At 50.2% G+C, this 24,405-nt stretch overlaps 1 protein-coding gene across 1 annotated transcript in view; it reads right to left on the reverse strand.

The window, feature by feature from the left end:
* FIGNL2 (fidgetin like 2) overlaps nt 1–24,405 on the reverse strand; it is a 49,969-nt gene that overhangs the window by 24,809 nt on the left and 755 nt on the right. The window lies entirely within an intron of this gene.

A 24,405-nucleotide genomic window follows, 5' to 3' on the forward strand; every position in this document is an offset into this window, starting at 1 on the left:
GTAAAAAAACTTTGCATGTCTATGGCCCTTTCATCCAAGCCTCTCAAAGGCACTTGACTAAAATGAACTTGGTCGGGGAGTTAGGACTCCTGGGTTCTATTCCTAGCTCTGGGAGGGAAGTGAAGTCTAGTGGTTACAGCAAGAAGGCTGAGGGTCAGGACTCCTGGGTTCTATCACCAGTGCTGGGAGGGGTGTGGGGTCTAGTGGGGTACAGCGGGGAGGCCCTCAGCACTCCTGGGTTCTAAGCCTCTCCCTGCTACTGGCTTGCTGACTGACCATGGCTAAGCACAATGGGGAAAGTGCGACAGGGGTAGGGTGACCAGATGTCCCGATTTTATAGGGACAGTCCCGATTTTTGGGTCTTTTTCTTATATATGCGCCTATTACCCCCCACCCCCATCCCAATTTTTCACACTTGCTGTCTGGTCACCCTAGACCGGGGCCTGCCTTACAAGTGTAACGGATGTTTGTAAAATGCTTTCAGAGTCTCTGGAGAAGGGCACCAAATGCAAGTGCAAGTTACCCAACATAACATCCCCAGATCACCCCTGGGCTCAGGGAAGATTGTATCTATATCCCCCTAATGTCTGTTCCGCTTGTGCCTTTCCTTGAGTCAATTATGTCATTTAAACCGATAATTCAATTCTGCAGCACTCTGACTGGAGACAGCCAAGCAGCTCAGCGGAGGGTAAAACGCTCCCCCGAAGCCTTCGCTCCCATGCGTCCTTCGCCAGCACGGCCGCAATGTGGAGCACATATGGCAGGAGCAGCGGAAAACCCTCCATTACGGGGATGACTGGAAGAAGGGGACAGTTCTGAAGGCTGGGGGGAGGGAGGGAGAGGAATCTACTCCCTCTGCATTTCACTGCTAAACATTCCCATTGTTCTCTTGGTTTCATCTCCTCGTTGTATTAACCGAAAGGGCTGAGAATGGTCCGAGCAGCCTCCTGAACTGCCCCTTGCACTTTGTGAGCGGAAGCGTGTGCAGCGGCCAGGACTCGAATAAAGGAGAGCAGATCTGTGCCTGCAAACTGGGGTTCTGGGGGCACATGGGCACAGTCACTCTCCAGCCTGGAGATGGGGGTGGCTTGAAGGCATCTCAGTGCCCTACTTGCATGGAAACAAATGATCCAAGTGTTATCACTACACAAAAGGAAGGGTGTGGTCTTCAGCGGACAGATGTTCCTCTAACCAGACATGCTCCTCGGCTGTCCAAAACCACAGGGGCCCCGCCCTGCCCTTCTTCCTTCCAAGAGAGGTAAAGGCTTGGTGACATGCAATGCATCGTGGGTGAAATTCACACCTGTGCACCAGGCCTCTGCGCCACGTAAGATCTCAACAAACGTGAAAGCGGGACGTCAGTGGCACATTTGCCTTGGGTTGGCCCTTCCGTCTTGTGTGTCAATCATCCAGTTGAGACCTTAAAAGCCAAGGTGCTGGCTGCTCCCAGGTGGACGTTAAGGAGTTCCCATGCCCTCCTCAGTGCCCCTGCCCACGCTCCGTTCTGGAGAAAGAGAGCGCATCTAGCTGCCAGAGCACCAGGAGTCAGGACTCCTGGGTTCCATTCCAAGCTCTGCCACTGAGTTTGTGTGCCACCTTGGGCAAGTTTCTTCACGGGTCTCCGTCTCTTCATTGGTAAGAAAAGGGATGATACTAAATAATACCGCCTACCTCACAGGGTGTTGCGAGGCTCAGCTAACCTTTGCAAAGCACTTGGAGACTCTCTGATAAGAGGTGCGACCAGAGTGCAAACTATTCCTATTGTCCAGCAGGGAATGGCTGTCCTCCACCCCAGGGCTGGATGCATTTCAAGGGGTGGTGTGTTAATCTAATGGCAGTTTGCAGGGGGCATTCAGGATGAAAGAGGCTCTTAAATGAAAAGCTAAAATATGATCAGCTACAGACCAAGGAACACCCACAGATTCCTAGGTTATTGCTACGCTGACAGCCTGAAGCAGGACAGAACTAAACCCATCCGCTGTGCGCAGACATGTGCTAACAAGGTTGCCACTTATCGCATTACATGAGATCTAAAGCACAGTGGATTCTGAGCACCTGGCAAAGTCCTCAAAGATCAGATCACTCAGCCCCACAGCATTAGACTGGACACGTGCGACTCCGCCTGGACATGTGCTTTTGAGGCATCAGTTGAAGGAGATGAGCAGGAGACCTCTAGGTTCTCACAGAATCAAGACCCCAACAAAACAAGACACTCTGCCCCCCCAATCCTCCCACTGGGGAGTGGAGGGCAGAGAGGATGACCCCCACAGGACAGACGTTCGTCACATCACTTCGAGCCTGGCCAGAAGGCAGACAGATTCCACCGTGATGGGAACCTGGGTAGAACAGAATAGTTACGCCGAGTTCCACAGGGCAGCACGACAACGCCCCGACAAACACAGACTGAGGGTTACCCCCACTGGACGGACGGGAAATGGAGGTGGAGAGAGACGCTACATTTCTGGAAGGGACCTCTAATTTCACGTGTCCACCCAGCACTCCAAACTAAGTCAGTCGGAGCTGTGGGTGCCCAGCCCCTCAGAAAGTCGGCCCCAGGTGCCTCCAGGTGGGCCAGCTAACTTGGCGGTTACTTTTGCAAACACAGGCCTCGGTGACTTGGCTGAGGTCAGCCAGGGGCAGGGGCAGGGCTGGGAGCAGAATCCAGGGGCCCGGTGCTAAACGCTACAATGCCACGCTGGCCCTCCTCAAGAAGCAGCCCTGGGGAAGTGGCTTTAAGCCGCCATTGTGCCCTGGGGACGCCGAGCTGTGCCAGGGACTGGACTGACCCCGGGTTTAAATTACAGCTGGGGGTGCGCTAACTGGTGGCAGTCTCTGGGGGGCTCCGTTGCTGCCCTGAGCCGCCCAGAGCCTGTGTAGCACCAGGCGAGGGGCCTGTGTGCCCTGTCATGCCCCCCGCCGAGGGGTTCGTGGGGGAGGGCAGCACAGGGTCTCACACAGCAGGCCTGCGCTGGGCAATTCTCCTCTTGCAGCCGCAGCAGCGCAGAGAGGCTGGACCTGGCAGCAGAATCCTGCTCTACGGCTTGGCCCATGGGGAGTGTGCACCGTGAGGCATTTACCTGCTTTCCAGTGCAGCCGGTCTGCCTGCCTCAAAGCTGAGCTCGCGGGCAGGGACGGGTCCACTCAGGAGCAGGCTGGCCCACATCACCACCCTCCGGGTCTCCAACTCAACGGTTTCAAACCACCAGGAACCACTGACGGCGTGTCTGGGAAAGTGCTTTGTGTGGCAGCGGCTGAGTCCTGCAGCTGCTGGCTACATTCCACCGCACAAGAGCAGCGGGGGCTCGACCCAAGAACTCCAACCTGTCCCTCACATGCCTCTGGTACAGAGCAGCCCCCGCTGGCCCTCTCGCTGAGCCCCGAGAGGAGGAAACAGGGTGCCTACGTACTCCAGCATGGTAAATAGCCGCTGAAGCTCCTAGCAGGGCAGAGAGCTGCAGTCTTTCCGCAGGGCCCTCGCTAGTCCGCGGACCATTCCTGGTTGCTTCTGAGCTGGGAGTAACCTGGATTTCATGGGCTGTAAATAACCCCAGCGGGAAATGAGCTCTGGAACCGGTGGGGGTGGGGTCTAGTGCTGTGTGCGGGTGAGAGACAGAGAGCCTGTGTGTGAACGCTAAAGAATGAGAAAAATGCTAACTCCCAAGAGCAGCAGCGTCACTCCAGCCCTCTCTGCATGTCTAAACATTTCCTATTTCTGCAGCACCCCCCGCACACCGCCCCACACGCACACCCCACACACCCCTTTCTGCTCACTCTACTCACTGCAGTGACTTTCCCTTCGCCTGACAAGTTCAGCTGAATTGGTAAAACTAGAAACACAAAACAGGGATGGAGGGATTCAGGGTGCTGGACTCCCTCAGGCACCTTTGAAGGCCTAAGCCGGCCCTAGGGTGACCAGGTATCCGGTTTTCGACCAGCACACCTGAAAAGGGACCCTGGCGGCTCCGATCAACATCGCCGACTGGTCCATTAAAGGTACGATCAGCGGTGCTGCGGGGCTAAGGCAGACTATCCCTGCCTGTCCTGGGGCACCACGCTGCACCACAGTAAGCCCGGCTCCTAGGCAGGGGAACCATGGGGTTCTGCGTGCTGTCCCAGCCCCGAGCACCGGCTCCGCACTCCCATTGGCCGGAAACCGGCCAATGGGAGCTGGGGGGGACTGTGCCAGCAGCGGGGAGAGCAGCACGCGGTGCCTCCTGCCCCCCCTCCACCTAATAGCGTCGGGCCTGTCGGCTGCTTCCGGGGCGTGTGCAACACGGTGTCAGGACAGGCAGGCAGCCTGCCTTAGCGCCCCTCCCCCCCACCCCTGTACCGCTGACCGGGAGATGCCCCAGGTAAGCCCACGCCCCAACTTCGAGCCTCAACCCCCTGCCCCAGCCCTGAGACACCCCCCCCAACCTGGAGCCCCCTCCTGAACCTCCTCATCCCCGGCAGGGCCTCAGGAAGGGGCGGGGCTAGGGTGTTCAGTTTTGTGTCATTAGAAAGTTGGCAACCCTACCTAAACCTCAGCATCCATCTACCCCACAACAATGGAGTCCAGGGCCAGCCTGCACCACGGTTATCCCCTGAGGCAGGTACAACATGCTTCTAGTTGCAGAGAAGGTTCCAGTCTCTGGCACCAGCAGCTCTTGTCACCTTCTAAAGGCGCTTGCCCAGTTTTGGAACACGGTTAAAACCCCTGCTCCTCGATCTAACGGAGCTGGGTTTGTGACCTGGCCAGGGGCTAACAGGATGGTGACCAAGACCCCTTGAATCTCTTGTAATGGATCCTAAATCAGCGCAAGTCTGATTAACTGAAAAAACACTGGGAGGGGGACTGAATAAACTCAGTGAATCAAGGTAGTTTTCACTGCAACTGAGACACCTCAGAGGCCATCGGTTCAGGTAACAGAGATCGCGGGGACAACTGACGCTCAGCTAAGCAAGGTCACACTGCACCTTTTGGTTTTAAAATAAAGTAACCCCCCCCCCCCCTTTGGAACATTTTAAACTAACTGAAGATGCCATTTTAAATCCTCTGTCTGTCAATAAAGTCGTGTAGCTGGAACCCTGAACAATGACAATGAAAATTTTGCCTGAGTAAAGACAGCAGGATTTTCCCTGGTATTTATTTATTGCCCCAAAAAAGAAATGAAGAGGTTAAACAAGGGCCCAGGTCATCCTGCAGGAGACTGATTGGGGCTTTGGGTTGGTTCTGATCTCAGGTACGTAGGTGTTAATCCAGAGTAAGTCAATTGGCTTTTAATGCAGCTACTTCTGGATTTACCCCATTAAATTTCTGAGGAAAACCAAAATCCTTCAGTTGCCAAAAACCTGAATAAAGTAAAAAAATACAACATTAAAAAAATGTCCATAGAAATCATAGGGTTGGAAGGACCGCAAGGATTTCTGTTTGTCGATTAACCGCCCCTGAACATTGACTGAAAGTGGAGATTTCCCACATACATTTCTGTTTGGACAACAAAGCCTATCTTCACAGTCAAAAGCATTTAACATAAAATTATGACCAGCTCCACTTCCCTCATTAAGGAAATTTGTGCCGGTGTCACGACAGCCTTGGAATCACATCAGGGACGCCCCCAAATGCAGACAGACACAAGCACAAAGGGACTCACACTGAGGCAGTTCATTTTGGTATGTGACAGGGCGAAGCTGCCCGGCTACGCACCTATGCAGCACGGCCACATTACAGCTTTGCAGTGAGGTAGGCATAACAGTGGGGTTCTGCCCACGTGAATTTCCTTAATGCAGACAGGGCCTCTGTTGGCTCGGAGAATCCATTCACCACTCTGGGTTGGGTTTACCCTATTAAACAACAACCAAGCTCCCTCCCCATCTTGGAATCTGCCAGGTCAGGAGATATTCTCGAGACCCAGAGAGCAACTGTATCACTCGATGAGCTGCCTACGATTCCTCCTGCCACTAAAAGCTCAGGGACTGGTGCCCAGCAAAGCATGAGGGATATTCAAAAGGCAACACGCACTATGTAAAGGTACAGTCAGTAGGTGGAGAATTGACCCTGGAGGATGAGAGAGGAAAGTCCCCATCAGTCCTAGCAGAGTTTTTGGGGTGGGGGGAGGGAGCTGTTTGCAGCCCTGTTATCCTAACGAATTAACAAGCACCCGCTTGGATCGCAGGACCCGGCGCAGCAGCCCCCTCTGCGTATTCATTGTGCTGTGCGAGCCAATGACAGCCCGTCTCTGGGAATTTACAAACACTGGACAGAGACCCAAGGGAGGGAATTAACACATTTGAACCACTCAACCTGCAACTAACAAAGCCCAAAGGCTAATACAGGGGAAGAATAGGCAAGGCTTGGGGGGCGTGGAGGGGGGTGTGGAGTGGAGGGTAGGGGGGCGGCAAACAGAGCGATGAAGCCACATGCCTTCTAGGATGGATTATTGATCCTGTTAGAAACCCGCACCGATTTCCTGTGTCAAATGAGAGCACGCTTTTCTCAAGTAGCCCTTTCACCTGTCACAGGGCGTCGTGCCAGAATCTTTTATTTGGGGGGGAGGGTGGGTGGTAGCAGACAAGGGTTCATACATCACCGAATTCATTATTAATATTGCAGCAGCTCCTAGAGGTTTCAAACCTGGGACTCAGCGCCCCTTTGAGTGGGCTGCTGCACATACACGCGATGAAGAGACAGTGCCCCTGCTCCAAAGCACGGACAAGCTGAGCCCTTCAACACTAGGACTATTTTAAAGCCAGTGCAAACAGAAACATGGGACTTGCCAAAGTGGATCAAACCCAAGGTCCATCTAGTCCCATGTCCTGTCTCCCACAGTGGGCAGCACCAGAGGCTTCAGAGGAAGGTGTAAGAACTGTGCAGGAGACAAAAGTGGGATAATCTGCCCCTACATTAGGGCTCACTCTGCTCCCTAATCAGGAAACATTGGTTTAAGCCCTGAAGCAGGAGAGTCAATATCCCCTCTGCAAAATGGCTTGTTATTAATTATGGTAACTTTGGATTTCCTCAGTAGCCATACTAATATCCAGTCCGTCCTGGAATCTTGTTACGTTCTTGTCCTCAATGACCTCCTGCAGCAGTGAGTTCCACAGCCTAATTCCACGTGTGAAACCATATTGGATTTAATCCATTCTGAACTTCTTCACCTTTTAATTTCATGGAGTGTCTCCTTCAGTTTGTATTACAGGACCAGGAGAACAGAAGCTCTAGCCCATTCAGTATTCGATACACTTCTATCACACCCCCTGCTATTTGACTCCTAAGGTAAGCAATGCACGGTACTGGCACAAGATGGTGCCACTTTCACTAATGTAGTCAGGTTAATTGGACTGGTGCTAATTTCCCTAGTCTAGACAAGCTCCAAGTCTACATGGATAAATACATCCCCGGTGTAAGTCACTTAGAGATGGCAGAGCGATCCCTGGATATATTACGGCAATAGACGCAATAGGCAATGGTGCCGAACAAGGGTTAGATCAGAGAGGGAGGGAGATTCCAGTTACGTCGGGGATGAAGGCGTCTGTGTCACTGAAAATGTTTCTGATCATTTCAAATTCAATTCAGTTCTTTGCTCTGCTGCTGACTTCCCGTGTGACCCTGGGGAAGTCGCTTAGTCTCTGTGCCCCACATGTGCCAAGGGGATAGCAGCCTGGCCCTGGGTCACAGGGGGGTTGTGAAGAGAAGCTCTTAAAGGCTGTGAGGCACTCAGGTACCGTGGTGATGGGGGCCAGACAAGTATTCTAGCTAGAGAAATTGTGTTTTACTTGTAGTGCGATAGTGCCATGGACCAAGGACCCAACCTCTGACCAGGGCCCCACTGCTAGGCCCCGTACAACCCCACAGTTCGGTCTGCCCAGGTAGGTCAGAGCGGCATCTCCTGAGTGTTTGAAAACTGAGCTCCCCCTTCAGAAAAACCACCCACCCACCCACCCACCCCCACACGTACGTTAACCCACCTCAACTCATGGATCCTCCATGTCCCACAGTGAATCCTTCATGCCCATCCCAGGGGTCGTGCCCCACACTGAGAAATGGTGGGACATAGGGCTGGCGTGGGGCTTAGATCCTGCCAGGTGCTAGAGCCCACGACTCCTTCCAACTCCTCAGCGGTTCAGGCCCTGGTAGTGATACCTGTGGCCTCCCCCATCAGGAGCCTCGCAGAGTGTAATGAGTTCCCTCTGGGAGGCGTTAGGCCCCTCCAAGAACCCTTTGTTCCCCACCAGCCTTCTGACTCATTTTTCTTTTCTGCAGGCCATCCTGGCTGCCTGAAAAGCCGGGATCCCCGCAGCACTCCATTCGCAAATGGCTTTTCCATTCCATTCGCTAGAATATTCTCCTTTGGAATTTACACACCAGCTACTGTCTGAGGATCTCAAAGCACTCACTGCTGTTTTTTCACTCCCATTTTACAGACTGGGGAAACCGAGGTACGTAACTTTCCAGATGTACTCAGCACTCCCATTGCTCCTAGTTAGGCGTCAAAATAAGTGGCCAGATTTTTCACGAGAGCTCAGTGCATTGGGGGGGCTGCGCTTTTGTGAAAACCTGGCCCAAACTGTTGCAATGTCATTCACGAACACTGGGTATTTGGTGCTGTCAAGTGTCAAAAAATCATTGGTCAGATCCCAAATGAGATTAATTTTTTTTTAATCAGTGGTTCTTTTGAGTCGTTTTCATGTTTCTGAGCCTTGGGGATGTATTTCTTTCTCATTTTCAAGCTTTTCTCTGTGACTACAAGGGCTAGAAACTTCTGTTAAAAATGAAAACTGAGACTCTAATGCAATCTCCTGATTTCAACAGCTGGGGCTTTAAGCAAAGCATTAAATATTGCAAGACTCGCGATGAAATCAAGTTGTTAATGCTGCGTACTTGGAAACCAAGCTCTTTAGAAAATCTGACTACAAATCGCACAGAGCATGAAGAATCATGACTCCTTTAGCTTCCCAACCCTTACGCTCTTCCTTGCTATGGGGTATCTTACACAACCCCTTTGAGCTTTCCTCTCTCACCGCCCACCCACCCACATGCTGTTTAGGGCTTCCGCCTTCACTTCTGCACTAGAACGGTCTCTATTTCAGAGCGGTGGCACTTTATTCTTGGCTCGCATTCTGTTAAGCTTGAAGCGCTGTGTTGCATCAATATAATTGTTATTGTCAATGAGCAGCAGAGGCAGGAACGGAACCCAGGAGTTCCAGCAGTCAGTCCTGTGCCCCCACCGGTAAGTGTAATATCGTCCTGTTAGACTGTATGTTCTTTGGAGCAGGGACTGTCATTTGCCAGACATTTGTGCAGCTCCCCACACTATGGGGCAAACTTGACCAAGGATTCTAAGCACTACTAGAGTCCACTTACCCTAGGGTTTTATACTGCACCCTAACATCAATGTAAGACAATAAATACCCCCCTTTTCAAGTGGAATAGGCGGTATTCCCCCAAATACAGACCATGACTGGGGCTCACTGCAGGTTGTCCTGCAAGCTGCATGCATGAATGCTGAGATTTCTGTATCGGAGAAAGGTAGCGTTTGCCAGTCGTAGCACCAGCTGCCTTCCCCGTCGTTTGCTGTGGACATCCATAAGAATACACAGTGCAATGCAGCACCGTCATTGCCTCTGTTCTGCCTCCCCACTCCAGACCTTACACCACACAAATATAGGTGACACAACCTCCTCTGACTCAGACACTTCCCCACAGGGCCACAGCAGCCTCCCTTTCCCAGTGCCGTGGGATCATGGGGTGAAAATCTGTACCGCACCCCACAGCACCGTGCGAGGCTGCGCGGCTCCGTCCAACTGGCAAGACACTATTGATTGGGCCAGGGCTATTCTAGTCTCCCAGAGCTAATCTTAAGGCAGAAATAATTAATTTTCCTCTCTTTTCAGCAGCCGCTCATTAAAAAGTAATCACCTTGTAAGAGGAGGATGCGAATAGCCCAAGGTCAGATACATAATCACATTATTTCTGGAACACGTACCTAGCTCACACAGAATAACCACCAGCTGCCAGGCCACAGCCCGGTTACATCACTGTAAATCCACTGACTTCCACGGACTTACTCTGGATTTACACCAGTGAAATTAAGAGATCAATCTTGCCCCGTGGCTCGAGCTGCTCAGGGCAGAGATTATGATGATGCAAAGCAGAATATGCACAAACTAGTCTCCTACCCCCAATACAGAGCCGGGGGCATTACCACGCTCACTGAGCCTCGCAGCATGCACAACCAGAAGGAACCTAGCCCCTCTGTATAAAACACCGTTCTACTGGGGATGAGACCAAACAATAGGGCTTCCCCTGCAGGACAGGCAAAGATGGTCGTGTGGCTAAAGTAGCAAGGTTGGGAGTGTGGACTCCTGGTTCTACTCCCATCTCCGCTGCAGACTCAGTGCGTGACCTTGGGTGGGCACCTTTGTCTCTCCACTCCACCTGTGGAATTCCTGCTCATTGGACCCTGCCCCACCTCTGCTCAGTTCGTACCATTCCCACGTGCCTCAGAAACATTTGCACCAATGCAAAGGATTCTGGGACCCATTTGGCGCTAAAAGGTAGATGAACAAGCATCACCAAGGGAACCTCAACATGGCGGGGGATGTGATACTGAAAGGGGATGGTAAGCTGGCAGTGGAGAGATGACCTAGATATCGGGAGAACATGGTGTTGGTGATGCTAGTGGTACGTCCACGCTGCAATCATGGGCCTTGGATGTCACTGCAGCTCGTGCAGACATACATGAGCTGGCTTTAACCTAGCTGGCTGGACACTGGAGCCAGGGGAGCAGGAGCTTCGGCATGGGCGTGGGACACTGAGTAATTTGCTGCTCCGGCCCCCAAACTCGCTCGATTAAAGCTAGCTCAGGGGTGTCTATGCCCCGTGATTGCAGTGTAGACACACCCCGGGACTCGGGGGCACTTGCACAAAACAGATGGAGAACATCCCACTGCCAGAGGTACCATTCAGAGGTGTTCAGAGCCACAGGTCTTCCCTAGATCATCCCTCTGCAATTTAAATGCCCGGGCACCTTCTCCCAACATCCTTTCTATATGCCACACCTTGATTGGTTTGAATATGGACTGAGCATTCATCAAACAATCCCCTCTTTGGATGATGCTAAGGCCTGAGCATTTAACGTCTTCTCAGGTGACTATAAATCCATCCAGGGCATAAAGTTCTCCCGTTCCATGTTATTTACTCACCTTGGACATCAGGGCTCTGGCCCAGACAGGTTCCCAGGAGAGGTGTCGGGGAGGGGGAGAGAGAGGACATCAAGGATAGTTCTACCCTCCCCGTTCGCCACGTGATGAACAAGCATGAAGAGGTTTAGCAAAGTTCAACCTATTCATGAGCCCCCGTGGCATGTTCTTATTTTAGCAGATTTATGGCTTTAATGCGCGGCCAATTCAGCGCTCCCAGGGAGGAGGGAAGAGCGGGGGAGCCCATGGGATGCTGCAGGGAAGATGGGGGAGCAGCGCCCAGAGCGGGGAGCAGGGGAGTGACGCTGCTGGGCAGAGCTGAGCGCATCCCAGGCGGATACTGCACTATAAGAATGTGCACTGACCAGGGCTCCCTGCAGTTCCCCCCCACCCCCTTCTCTCTCGCTTCCAGTTTTTATTTTTTATTCTGATTTATTATTTTTTACCCTCTCCCTTTCCAATGAAAACAGCACCCAGCCTCTGGTTCTGGCTTCAAGGGTTTCACTGTTTTTATTTCCCTCCCCTTCAGGCCACAGCTCAGCTCCTGGAAGGCCAGGGCCCAGTTCCATTTGCACCCGCGAGACTGGAAGCCTTTCCCTCCTTACCACGCACAGAGAGCCCCGCTGGCGTGGAGCTCGGCCAGCCAGGCCTTCCCGAGGCTCCAAAAGGAGACGCGTGAGTCTCACCGTTCTGTTGAACGCACGGGGCCACTCACACCATCTCCGAGGGGAAGGAGCTCTCAGGCCCCCCACCCCGTTCCTCACCACTGCAGGCTGCGCCCCCAACCACCGAGTATGCAGTGCTTGCTCCAGTCCACTTCCATTCCCTCGGGACACCGCTCCACCCTGGCTCTCCCCCGCCAGAGCCGGCCTACGTCGCCCTTCGCTTAATTGCATCCCCTGGTCATACGACCCCCCGTATCCTCCCCCCATGATGTTCATGCCACAGCCTCCCATCTTGGCTTGGCAGGCTCCCCAAAGACCTCTTGAGCTAATGGAGTCGCTCTGCTAGCTGAGGGGGAGAAGTCACACACCTTTCCAGGGTTCCTGACAGTTTTCACACCCCCTAACCGTCACCAAGCTAAATGTATTCAGTCATTTCAGTTTCCACAGGAGACGTCCTTTCTCCCAACCATGACGCTGTTGGTGTTCTTCCCCAAATCCCCCCCACATTGGATTCTATCGTTCTGGTCCTGGGCGGCCTAGACCAGAAAGCAGAGAGCTCCATTCAGCCACTTCTCACCAACAGGGGACACTCGGCAAATCTGAAGTCATTCCTGTTGATTCCCTTCGTAAGACGCTTTGAGATCCAGAAATGACAAGGGCAGCACGTGTTGTGTTATTACACAGGCACCCCCCCGAGGATGAGTGATAAACACAGCGCAATGCCCCCCATCCCCGCACTTGGGTTTGAACCCAAGGAACTCTGGGGCTAGACGCATACGGTTCTAATGCTTGAACTAAGCAGCTGTAGTCGACTCTGATTCTCTTACATAGACCAGCCCCCAAAGAGAATCATAGAATCTCAGGGTTGGAAGGGACCTCAGGAGGTATCTAGTCCAACCCCCTGCTCAAAGCAGGACCAATCTCTAACTAAATCCCCAAATGGACCCCTCAAGGATTGAACTCCCAACCTGGGTTTAGCAAGCCCAGAGCTATCCCTCCCCCCAAATTCTTTTAGTATGGGATGTCAGAGGAAGCTGGGGGCACCTAGATCCTGCTGCACTATGTGATGGCAAGCACAAGCCAGCCAGAATGCACAAGAAACCCGCCAAAGCACAAAGCCGCTTTTCTTCCCTCCAAAATGACAAACGTTGAACAATACGAACATTTTTGCATCGTTCCAAGTGGTATTTTTTGCATTCTCCCGTCTGCTCTGTTTGTTATGTTTAATGCTGATGTCACAGTAGGGGGGGGGGGGGGCTGATTCTCCCTGTACCATTTACACCTGTGGGTGTCAACATTCCTCAGTGGGGTCAGTGATGACACAAGGTGCAGGGCAACAGAAAATCAGGCTCCCAATTTATTAGGCAGAGAATCAAGCCCACAGCAACTTAACCCAGTTCAGACATAGCAGGACATTCCCAGCCCAAATCGCAGTGAGGCACAAGACAGCTGAGATTCTGAGCTGCCCATTGGCTGACAGAGCTCCTCCTAGTAGAGTGGTGTGAATTGCAGGACATCACCTTCAAAACACACTCAACCTCTGTAACCTCCAGTACACAGCCCAGGTTAGGAGCGCATCACCCCTGGCCTTTAATTACACATTTCTGCAACCATTAGTCCTGGTGCCATCAATTACTCCTACATTTACAAGAGCATCAGGATTCTAGCCAGCAGTCCAGGACTTCGTAGATTACCCGCCCCACAACTTATCTGTCAATTGTCACTCTGTGTTTGCATAGCGTCCAATGCCTCTCTAGCCTTTACTACTATGTATGGCAGCACACGCATCCTCCCCCCCCAAGCCCCCGACACACGCACTGCTGCCCACTTTGCAACCCCTTCCTTTCAATTCTCCCTTTCTATGCAAGGATTTTTTCACACACACATAAAAGACTTTAAAACCAATACCTTCTGATCCAGTCCTGCACTATGAACGGGGCATCACCACAGTAGGGCTTTATCATTCGCCCAGTGGGTTTCAATCACGCTCATTTCCTATACCTCTTTACAACGGAAATCGCTTCCCTCTTCCCATCAGTGCTGTACGGCTGCTCCCAAATCATCCTGCTCGCTAAGGAATCGGGATTCTAGCAGGGCGTCGAGTACTTTGCTCATGACTGCTGTGAGCTCTGGGATGCAGCTCTCTCCACTCTGTTATTGTCGGGTAGGTTGCCCATGCAAGCTAGGTCGGTAGCTCTTGTTTTGTTGTTAAGGAGCGCTTCAGCATAGCACAGTGCATGGGGTATATGGCGTTTACGAACAGACCTACCATGAAAAAGGACAGACAGAGACGGGGGTGGGCTTACGAACCCATCATGGTCCCTTTAAGACCAGAAATCAATCACAACTTTTTACCACAGGCTCACTGGCCAAATCTTTTTTTCCTTTAAAAGGCCGAGTCAGAATCAAGGATGAGCGCCCAGAAGACAACTATCCTTGCCTGGCAAGAACCCCGCCCCCAAAGAAGAGAACCAGCTGAAGAGTTCACTTGGGCACGTAGGTTATTGAGATCTATATTGTTCAGCTTACGAGGAAATACAGCCATGAACAGAACAGTCCAAGTATCTGAAGGCAGCCGCATCCCAGAAACAGATTCAATAATTTGGCAACTAACAGATGGTTTTTCAGAGACTTGTTTTTTTGCGAGGGGGGAGGTCCCTGGAATGGATCGACAGTAGACACTATTCATGAGCATGCAAGTGCTGCTTAGTGGGTCATTCCTGGGCTGAGAGTTGGGAGTCTCACAGTCCAGTCCCAGCTCTGCTACTGACTTGCTGGGTGACCTTGGGCCTTTCCCCTCTTCCCCCTTGTTTATTTACATTGCAAGGGCTGTCTCTTCCTAGGAGCCTATCTGGGCTAGCGTAAAAGGTGGGTTTTTCAGAATCGATTAACAAGCACATTGTCAAACCCTCTTGTAGACAAGGCAAGTTGTAATTCAGCATGGGCTTAGTTGGGCTAAAGTACAACTTACCTTGTTGACATGAGAATTTTAGAACACGACAGCTCACATGTTCTTTATAGCCCCTCCCCTTTTATCTGAGTAAAGAGAAACCCTCTGTGTTTGTACAGCACCTTGCACAATAGGTTCCAGTCTTAGCTGGGGCCTCTGCTAGGATGTCAACTCTTTATGGAAGCCACTATCTTTTTGTTCCCCGATACAAACAATACTAGGCACTGCCATAATTTAATAATAAGACATGTGTCAATATTTAGTTCCATTATCTGGTTACTTAAGGGAATGGCTGTGTTTTTTTTTCGCCGTGGGGGAGGGTGGGAGCGGAAGAAGGGAGACAATATTTAAATTTGCGTCTCTTCCTGATCTAGCCTATAATTCAGCAGTGTTTGTTAGGCCTTGGATGGGTTTATTAGGATCCCCATAAAGATCAGGAGTTCCTGATAAGCAACACAGGGCAGGCACTATTGGAGGAAAAATTGTTCTGGCAGTCTGTACAGTTTAACGAACATTAACTACAGCTGAGGACAGGCCCCAAGGCCAGGTGGAGGATTTTACAACACCCTTCGTACACAGCAAAATAAACTCTGCAGCTCGGAGCTGGCTGTAACTTTAAAGCCCTGTTAAGGGGGATGGGAGGGGGAACGGGGTCAGATCCTCAGCTGGTGTAAGCAAGTGTCGATTCGTTGACTTCAGCAATGCGAGGCTGAGTTACATCCGTGGAGGATCTGACCAGGGTCTCTCATCACCAGGCTGAGACTGAAGAAGGTTTGATGATCAACCCTTGAAATGATGAGATGGAACAAGAATCGACCCTGCTAGTCCCGTCCTCGCCCGCCACGCGCACAAGGCGACTCATGCTTTGCTCGGCCAGGTTTGCAGTCCAATCCAGCTTCCACCTCTGCCACATTCCATCGGCTCCCCTGACTCGTACCCCGTGCAATCGCACACACAGGGTGGAAGCGGAAGCTGCTAGAACACCAGAAAGATCTGGCAGAACTGCTGATCTCTCAGCCTAACAGGCACTGGGTCCTAAGAAACTCTGTGTCCCGTCTGTAGCCCCCAGCACTCAGATCGGCCTTTCACTGCATGTTGGCTTTTCTGCAGAGGGGTGGGGGGGGATTCCTTAGAACTACAGAACTGAGACTGAGAAAAATTCACAATCATCTAATCAGTCTTCTTCTGTATGGTGGGAGATAGCCCAGAAATCTCTCTGTGTCTTAGCTGAGTACCTCACAAATCTTTAACGCATTTCTCCTCCCCACACCCCTGTGCCATTATCCCCACTGTACAGATGGGGAACTGAGGCTAAGGGACTGGCCTAAAGCCACATCAGCAGCCTATGGCAAAAAAACCTAGGCAAGGCGCTGCAGGACGGAGCGTTGGCGATTCTGCACGATTCCCCAGCTGAATGAAACTCTCCGTTCAATGCGCCGCTGCGGTCAAAGCAGCAAAGGGTCAGGGCGCATCACGCATGGGATGGCGACTGTGACAGAAGATGTGATAACGTCGGAGATTGGCTCCATCCGGAACGCTGGGTTCCAGCGGATGGAAAGGACACCGCAGAACTGAGGGGGCCAGAGAAGGGCGATGAGAATGATAAGGGGCTTGGAAAGACTCTCTTCTGAAGAGACCGGGATAGTTACCTTAGAGGGGAAACCAGTGGGGACAGGACACAATGCTGAATGGGCTAGAGAAGGCAGATCAGGAGCGTCCGTCCAGCCTGCCTCCCAACACGAGCACACGGGGACATCCAATTAAATCCACCGGAAACACTTCCTCACGCAACGGGGAACTCTCTGCCATGCAATATGGTTGAGCCAAGAACGTAGTAGGATTCGAAGGGGGACCAAACATTTCTGGATAACGTGAATGTCCAGAGTTATCATGGTTCAGGCTAATGTAAATTTTGGACGAGAGATTAAACTTCAGGCTTCCGAGTTCAAACCAATCTCTAGCTAAATGGTGGAGGAGATCTAAAGTGGGGCAGATTATCCCACCTCTGCCTAAGGCGGGGTTTCGTCCATCTTCTGCTGAAGCACCCAGAGGCCAAGTGCTTTGGGAATCTGGCCTTTACCTGCTCTGTGCCTCAGTTCCCTGCCTTAAAATGAGGTGCAGGGCAGGTGCAGTATCACCAGGACGACTCAGTGCAGAGAGCCCAAGGGACCTACTCCCGTGTACAAAGGCACATCCAGGCCAGCAAAGCTCGAGTTCTCAACAGAATTACCCTCAGCAGACAGGGCGCCAGGAGTCAGCAGGCCTGGACTCTATTCCTGGTTCTTCCACTGACTCGCTGTGCGGACTTGGGCCAGTCACTTTGCCTCTGTTCGCCCTCCCACTCTTTGCCTGTCTTGCCTATCTAGAATGCAAGCTGTCCGGGGCAGGGACTTGTTCTACGTCTGTGCAGCACGAGGAGGCTCGGATCTTAGTTGGGGCCTCTTTGCAGTACCAGAATACGAATATTTCACAGTTAGTAACACGTCAAGCCATGAATGTGGTCCCTGATCCTGAGAGAAGATGAGCACCCACCGCGCCCATCGAAGTCAATGGAAACGGTGGGTGCTCAGCGCCGCTCCGACTCAAGTCCTAGCCGGAGCAGCAAGGACAGCGATTGAGAACTCGCAGCAGCCTTGCCTCCAAAGCACAAAGCCCCACATGAGACAAAGTCCGTGCTGCCCCTGCCTGTCCCGGACATGGCCTGTTTGCCTGCACTCAATATTTACACTGAAGAGAATTTGGTTTTCGAGTCCCTTCATTCCCAAGGGGGGTGGGGGACGGACATGGGACTTTTCTCCAGCCCGCAAAGAGTGAAATCGGTCCTGCGGGCGTTCCTTTCACGCACACAGCATGCAAAGCTGCCTCTGTCTTAACTCCCCTGTCCACTCCCCCCGAGCATCTAGCAACAGCTTCTTCTCTGGCTTTTCCCACAATATCCCCATTGTTGATGCAAGAGTCTCTTCCTCAGCTGATCCCGTCCTCTGGAAAATGCCCCCCTGTATCTCCGCTGCATCTGCTCACTCTGTAACACAGCCACGGTTATCTGAGTGCAGCAGCAGGAGGCTCTGAACATTGGACTTTCACACAAGAATAGCCAGAATTGTAACAGCTAATATTGACAAACATTTTAGATGAGAGATTAAACCTCGTGCTTCAGGGTTTAAGCCAATCTGTAACGACTCGAGACCTAACTTGGGGGGCAGATGACCCCACATCTGCCTGCTGTGGCGTTCTGGCACCTTCCTCTGAAGCATCTGGTGCAGCGCACTGGTCTAAAGCTAACTTGAGTCTGACCCAGTCCTATGTCCCTACATTCCACTGCAGCGAAGGACTGAATACAAGAGCCAGCTGCAGGAACAGGCGGTTATCCTCTATGGGTCCAGCCACTAGGAGGGGATGTGTAAAACTGGGCTAATGAGGACACATTGATAAGATGGCGGGCCCAGCATGAACACCAGTCAGTTCTGAGTGGCCTGCTGAAGCCGGGTGCCGGGAGCATGCGCCGCGTGGATGGAAAGAGGAGTGTTTTCAGCAGCCGGCTCCCACTGCACGTAACACAGGCACCAAAGCGATGATCGTTGACAGCCTGTAACTTGGCCAAATCTGAAAGGACCTTCCTGAGGACAACCAAAGGCGCCCTCCGACCCCAGGCTGACGTCCCTGCCAAATTTCAAAGTCCCCGCTGCAAACCCGGGAATCATTAGAGCTTTTCAAAAATACGGATGAAAAGTGTCAGGCAGGCTTAATATGTGGGTGGCTAAAGCTCCTTCTTTGAATACAGGCACCCCATGCCGCACTGCATTTCCCTTTACGAATCCCAGCTCAAACGACACTTCCCCACCCCCATCCCCAGTTGCGGATTATGACATTTCCCCCTCTAACAACTATATTTCCCTCAAGTTGAGGGGGAAGGAACAACAGAGGTTCGTAGAGCTCCGAAAACCAGAAACATCTGGCACAGGAACAAGCCGGGTTTGACCAAGTGCTATACCACAGAAGTCTGCAGCGGATCGTTTCTGCCCTCAGTAGCAGTGTGTTGGTACTGCAATTTTATTGTATTATTTATGCAATCAGGGATTGTATCTGAACAGGCAATCTTGTGACCTCCAAACCAAAGACTGAACCACGCTTCTCATGAGAAGCTCTAATACAAGCCACATCCCAATCAGGATTTCACCAACATTTGGATCTGTTATTTTGAGGTTTCTAATAGAAACTGACTAATTATTACATCTCAGAAAACACAATCAGTTGTGTGTAATACACACACACACACCCCGTCCATACACACATGTACGTACTGTGGTGTCAAAAAGGGATACAAACACACACAGTAAATGGGCAGATGGTTAAGACTCATTGTAGGAATGGATAAAAGGGAAGCTATATAAAAAAATCCCAGAGCCCAGATAATCCTTGTTTACTATACCACAAACGTGCCTGGCGGTCTCCTCTCATTTTTTAGTCAAGAGTTATCAGCATAGCATTGGATTGGAGAATTCACATCACTGAAACGCTGTTATTTTCCCCAAATAAGTCCCAGTATGTTTGCTGGCCTGCTACAAGGTGCCATAAATAAAAAAAACTGAACTGCACTTCATCAAACAAACAACAAAAGGGCATTTTGTGATGCACCATTCTACATCAGAGTTTTTTAAAATGTTTTTGCTCACTTACCAGATTGCAAAATCTGCAGTGGCTCTCCCAATCGTTAATGTGAATATGCAAGGCCCAGCTCTATATGCCTACCCCCCCCCCACCCCCACCAGGGTTTCTGAGCAACTCACAAACTCATGACTCTATTCCAAGTAGGGATGTATTGTTCTCTCTCGTTAACGGAAAGAAAACTGAGGCACAGAAAAATTAAGGGCCCAATTTTCAAGCGAGCTCAGATCCCACCTAAGTGAAGTGGTGGGACTGAGTCCCAGGCTGGTGCCTTCACCGCATAGAAACAATAGCTGCTTTAGTTATTACCTTGGACTAAGTTACAGGAGATGGGAATTTCTAAGCGGGAGGTATAGGAGAATGAAGTATTAGGGTCTGGAGCAGTACTAGGTAACTGCTGAAAGCCAGCAGTGGTGTCTTTTACATGTGAAGAAAGTTGACTGCGGGTGTTTCAATATAAACAAAGACAGTAATATTTCAGCATATCACAGAGCAAGCTGATTGTGCGCTGCCTGGGTACTGTGAACTGCCACACACACCTGTGGGGCTGCATAAATGACAACTGTAACGAGTCAAGCTATAGCAAAACAACTGGACTGCAAGTGAGCCATGTATCCAGATCCTTGCACAGACAATGGGTTGCAGGCCCCATCCTTGCAAGTTGCCTTTGTCCTCTGCAGATCTTTTATTCGTTCTGATTCACCTTTGCTATTTTAAGACTTAGTACTGACTTTGCAACCAAATACCTTGTTGAGACTTTTTGTTTACTTCTACTGCAAGGGAATCAACCAGTAGTAGTATTTATACCTAGTGGCCATCGCAGGGGCCCAAAGTGAACCACCCAAATCCATTTTTAGGCTCCTAAAATAGCCCTGATTGTCAGAAGGTACTGAGCTCAATAGGAGTCGAGTGTAAAAAGAGGATAATAGTGATGAGTTGGAGCCTTCAAGCTACGTACTGAGGAGCCTAAATGTGGATTTAGGAGCCCAAATTGGGGGGGAGGGATAGCATTGGCCTGCTAAACCCAGGGTTGTGAGTTCAATCCTTGAGGGGGCCACTTAGGGATCTGGGGCAAAATCAGTACTTGGTCCTGCTAGTGAAGGCAGGGGGCTGGACTCGATGACCTTTCAAGGTCCCTTCCAGTTCTAGGAGATGGGATATCTCCATTATATATTTATATTGAGATCTCCACTTTTGAAACCCTTGGCCTCCGTGTGTATACGTATTTCAGTCTCGGTAAACCTGAAAAATATCATTAGGATCGCCTCCTAGTAAAACTCCCTGACGTAGAGAGGTCAGAGGAAGACAGTTTTTGAACTCCACGCGTCATGAAAGCACTTTATTGACTAAACGGTGGGAATCTAGCCTATGAATTTGTGCTATTTTCTCCATGAGGAAAACCCCCCCAGAAGCCCACCAGGGTCTCTGCTAAATCAAAACTGTTTGGTTATTTCCAAATATTCTGTAGGGCTTGTTTGGGGATTTTTAGTGCTAATCACATGTTTTAATTTGCTAATTCTCTTCCAGCTGATGACATGGAAGAAGCAATATGTCTGCAGAAATGGGAAATGAACTTTCTTAGGAAACAAGACAAAAGAGATTGAGAGAGAGAGGTTGCTCCAGTTTTACAGAACCCTTGTCAAACTGGCACCATGGTGCGGTCTGATTGCCTCAAATTGAAGATGCTATTAAAACCCCACTCAGAGGTCTGAAAGAAGCAAAAAGGTTGGGGAGAGGGGAGAAAACACCAGCTCCAGATAAGCAATTGTTAACATGATCCATATGGTACACAACTTGCCTTTCTGTTTAACCAAAATGATAATGGCAAAAGGAAAGAATGCAGAGGGTCTTCTAAAGGAGAATGGAGGCAGAACAAAGGCTGCTAGCTAAACCGTTCCCTGGAGCTGAGTTAAAAGAAAACTAATTGTGAGAGAGGACCAGCAGCTTTCTGCTCCTTCATGGCTTAAGCCACACCAAAAACCCACCCCAGGATCTATTTCTCCTTTGCTAGATCGGATCTCATGCATTTTTATCATAAAAACAGCAGGCATTTAAGGAACTGTAGTTTCGCTTTTGGAACAGAAACTCCAGATCCCAGCAGCAAAAAGCTAGTAAGTATTAACATAGGGCATTTTCATCATCATTAATTAGCTTTCGCAAAACCATCAGTGGTGAAAACAGGCACAGCTCCTTTGACTTCTGTAAAGTTTCTCCCTCTCACATCCGCGCTGACTTCAGGCCTGCATGGTTACATTATTTCAGGATTCTAAGGATTTTCAAAGGATACCATACAATATGTGCCAGTCATTATCCCAAAAAGCCTTCGACAAGAAAATGTCCATACACTCCTGCTAACGAGATCTAAAACAAATGTTTAACTCCACTGCATCTCTACCCTGCCAAAATGTTTAATTCAGAACAACCTCTGAGAACAAACACCCACATAAATTACACATTGGCACCCACACAAAACAAAATTCTACCCCCCTCCCCCCCCCCAACTCCCAGTCAACATTTGACGAGCACATAAAGAGCGATCCATAAAAACTCAAGGCCAGCAATCAGCCTGACCATGTGGAAAGATTTGGAAGGAAATTGGCGAGGTTTTTCCATAATACAAATGCATACAATCAATAATTCAATTATAGAGCCAAACCTAGTTATTTTAATCATTTTCTTCACCAAAACTGTACTGCTTAAAATAACCTTCTTCAATTAACTACATTAAGTGTTGGGGGATTTTTTCGTTCTGAATTTAGTTAAGCACATTTGTATCCTTCCAATTTGTTTGCGCTAAAAATTGCGATATTATTTATTATTTAGAATTCATATCTCACATGCCAAAGCAAAAGTATTAGTCCCATAAGTCAGTACACAGGGTCTGCAGAAGCACCAAGAAATTGACCATTTATTTAAATATATACATATATATACCCACCATTTTTTGTGAGGTATCCTTTTTTTAACCTACTGTTTAACAAACCACTGTAAAATAAAAGAATTGTCTTCTACTTGTAGCAGGAAGAGGAACAAAAACCGGTAAGAATCAAGGAAAAATCTTCCTAGCTTTAAAAAAATGCTGTATTTAAATTTAATTCTACAAAATTTTAATAGGCCAGTGCTGTCCCATGCCTGCCTGATTAGCTTGGCAATTAAGAGGGAGGGAGTATGTGGTGTTGTTCTTAGAAGGTACATGATCTTCCGCTCTCCCAATAAACACATTTATAGCATGCTCTGGAACCATTCACTCCCCATACACATGTACATACTAACAGGAGTCATGCATGGACATTGACATGAATATATGCCCCTGAGGCCGTGGGAGGGAGAGGAATGTTCTGAGCTGAGAAAGCAGAGATTCAGCTAACAGTCCATGATCAGAGCCCTTTGGGGGAGCTAGGGTTACTCGGCACACATGTGAGAGCAGCAGGTACGTCTCTGTACAATCCATACACAGTTCTGCTATCAACACAACCGCTAACCAACCAAACAAACAAACAAACATTCTTTAGGCTCCTACTCCCCACACAATCAGGCCTCCATGGATACTGGCTCACACCATGCCTAATCCTGATTTAGACCCTTTCCCTCTTCTGTTAATTGGCCACCCTTCTACGCACCACTGAGTACAAGCCGGGGCGTCTAAAGGACTATGAAACACACAAAAACACCATACCGGCCAGCAGAGGAAGATCCTGCCATTTCTGCTGCACTGAGGCTCAGAATATTTGGGATCAGAGATGCTGGAGCAATTCGTACAGTGCGGGTGCTGAGAGCCACTGAACCAAACTGTAAACCCTGGATAGAATAGAAACCACGTCAAGCCAGAGGGTGCCGCATCACCCCAGGACCCGTAGTGCCAGCACCTATGTTTGGGATGAAGAGGAATGTGTGGCCAGCGCTTCTCTATCCATCCCGGTGACAGCCAGGTGACAATTCATAACAGGAACACCGGAACTGCCACCCTGACCACATCCATGTCCAGCATCCTGGCTCTGCCAGTGGCCAGCACCATGGCCTTCTGATGACGGTAGAAGGAACTGAGGTTTACTCTCTCTTTCCAACTTTGTTGTATTACCTACTATAACTCTAGATACTCCTGAGATCCAGATAAATCTCCAATCCCTTTCTGAATCTTGCTAAGTTTTGGCCTCAGACACTTCATGTGGCAATGAGTTCCAGGTGCTAATTATCTTTATTAATATTAATTTTCTTAAGTATCTTTTGGACAAGAACTTACACATCAAAATCCTTCCTGCTCTCTGTGGACATGAAAGATCCCATTAGCACTTTTAGGGGTTTGCATCCCAATGTGTTTATGTAATCACTTTCCTCCCACAATGGCTGGTCAGCAAGCTGTGGGCACCAGTCTGACAGATGCTGTCCACCCCAGAAGTAGCTGCATTTCTGTAGCACTGTGACTATGAGATAACAGATGCTACAGAAATTTAAGACATTATTGTTTGCACCCAATCCTTTCGGAGCACATAGAATGGTCAGTGAGATCCGGCAGACAGCTAAACCCACCCCCTGGGGGACTAGAAGGAAATCCAAGTGCAGTGCATTATGCACCCACATCCCTTGCAGCCACCGAGGTAGGGACCTGGGCAGCTGGGCCTTTAATCACAGTGGCCAGGCTAAGAGAATGTATAATATACTGTCATCCCCACCCCCAAAGAATCCATGGGGGGGGGGAGCCCTTTAGCTACTGGTGGGTGCAGATGAGACGCTCTGGGTGAAGAGATCGCTCTGCCAGAACCAACATCCAACATGCTAGAGAATTCTGATCTCTGGTCCCGTGCAAGCCACGGCCCCAACGACCCCAGCTCCAATCCTGTGCATCTCGTCATCCCAACATGCACCCAGACCCTGCACCCCCCTGACCCCAACACACACTCAGCTCCTGCCCAGCCCTCTGCCTGGAACACAACGCCAGCCCCAGCT

This window comes from Malaclemys terrapin, chromosome 23 (assembly GCF_027887155.1).
Source record: "Malaclemys terrapin pileata isolate rMalTer1 chromosome 23, rMalTer1.hap1, whole genome shotgun sequence".
NCBI classification, from domain to species: domain Eukaryota; kingdom Metazoa; phylum Chordata; order Testudines; family Emydidae; genus Malaclemys; species Malaclemys terrapin.